This window comes from Triticum dicoccoides, chromosome 6B, assembly GCF_002162155.2.
Source record: "Triticum dicoccoides isolate Atlit2015 ecotype Zavitan chromosome 6B, WEW_v2.0, whole genome shotgun sequence".
In the NCBI taxonomy this organism is placed as follows: domain Eukaryota; kingdom Viridiplantae; phylum Streptophyta; class Magnoliopsida; order Poales; family Poaceae; genus Triticum; species Triticum dicoccoides.
Window position 1 is genome coordinate 376,751,145 of NC_041391.1, and position 1,934 is coordinate 376,753,078.

The 1,934-nt window shown below is 50.3% G+C and overlaps 1 long non-coding RNA gene across 1 annotated transcript; it reads right to left on the reverse strand.

The window, feature by feature from the left end:
* Positions 1-904: 904 nt before the first annotated feature.
* LOC119325827 lies at positions 905-1,710 on the reverse strand. Its single transcript, XR_005157709.1, has 2 exons — positions 1,353-1,710; positions 905-1,213 (listed from the first exon to the last, which is right to left on the reverse strand). It is a non-coding gene; the product is annotated as an uncharacterized LOC119325827 (long non-coding RNA).
* Between the last annotated feature and the right edge of the window lie 224 nt (positions 1,711-1,934).

Here is a 1,934-nt window from a genome sequence, read left to right on the forward strand (position 1 = left end):
ATATCCCAGTGATGACGGAGGAGGTTTGTTATTAAGTCATATTATTAACTTCTCCATCATCAATCATCATGCAAACATTATTAACATGAATGCAACAACTAACATGCAGCATACCGATGCAGTAGCAAAACACCAAGCATTTCAAATGACCGAGATATCATGCGAAACATGGCAATACTAAGTACTAGTAAACTTAGCAGTGCAACAGAACTATCATAACATTGATACTACTAATATGAAACTAAACGGAGGCCTGATATTATCAGTAACAACGTTAAACTAGCATGGCAACTTATTTAATGAAAACTCAAGCATGCAAGACAGCTAACAAAACTATTTAGCATGACTGAAATAATAGCAGACGAAACAGACAAGAAACTACTGCAACTAAGCACACATGCGAGGTGCAAGCAAAGTCAACATGCAAGTTAGGGGCTCATGATAAGAGGTTGGCTTGCCTGGGGGTCAAGGATTACTCCGGAAAAAGTGCGGAACGATCGCGGAAAGATTTTTCGGAAACAGTTCTCTCTCGGATGGGGCTGTTTACGGGCAAGGGCAAAGTGGTCATTTTCACTGTGTGGAAACATAATGAAAATGATACCAACGCAAAGAGTTTGACGAGATGAAGACGCGAGCGTCGGTTTTACCTTAATCGGATTTACGGTTGTCGAGATATGAAGGGTTAAAGTTCAGGGACCTATCGGTGAATTGTTTTCAGCAAACAGGCCCGTGGAGGAAAAACTGTGTTAGGAATAAAATTAATTAGGATTAATTGTAATTAGAACCATCATTAGACGGTTGTGTGTGTCCACCGCCTCTCCTCTTCCGTGCGGACGCATGTGCCCGTACGGACATGTCTCTTTGTAATTACCGCCTTAATTGGCGACTGTTGAGAGGGTATATATACCCCAATCATCATCAATGAAATTCAGAGATTCATTCTCAATCAGTTTACTTTAACACGTTATCAGCACGCTCATAACCGAGAGTGATTTGGCCGCAGAGAAGAAAGCGAAGGGGAAACAGCGGTGAGGCGGCTCTCTCGCATCTGGAGGCAGAGACACAGCCGACGCGTGGCTCTCCGGCAACAGAGTCCTCGGGCGCGTGTCAATGTCAGACCATGGACGCCCCGCCGAGGCCACTCTCAAGCGCGGTGCTCGCGCCCGCAGTACCCATCAGCGTCGAGCGGCGACCGCTCTTCTGGTGCGGCGCCCTACAGCAGAACGGCAAGGGGATCAGAAGAAAACATACAAGATCCCTGTGACACATCTCGTACAAAACACAATAATGCAAAGACCGACTCTGCATCATACATCAATCAGGTGATTCAATTCCGATTTCGTTACACTAACCTCTAGGGCATCATTTTTAATGCCGTCCAAAGCAAACTTCGGCAGCGACCCATGGCCCGGACGACGTTTCCCTCGGCTAGGCTCCTCGTGGAGTGGCGACATCCTTCAGCCCGGCTGCTCCCGGTGCTGCACCCCGAGGCGGCCGTGGACCACGGCCCCGGCGTGGCGGAGGATGCACTCCAGGCCTGCATCTTTTTCGATGAGGCGGCCAGGCGCGTAACGCACAACGGCGGCAGTGGCCAATGGCCAGTGCCCGGCATGGCAACGCCCGGCAGCAAACGCGGTGTCTCGCGGCTCCGCGGCGGCGGCCATAGGCTGGCGTGCGGCAGCGCGGTCCTCAGCCCGGGCAGAGGCAGCCCACGAGGCGCAAAACGCGGCGGTGCAACCACCGGTCTGCCCGCACTGCACAGCGGCAGCAGTTACCATGGCCACGACGCTCGCACGGGATAAGAAATTGGGGTCTTTGGGGATCTTATCTTCTTTGGAATTTATTCAATTCAACCCTGTACTTGGAGATAAACATATCTTGCCCCTGCAGTTTCAGATCCAGTAAGAGTTAACTGGGATTTACTAAATCGCACG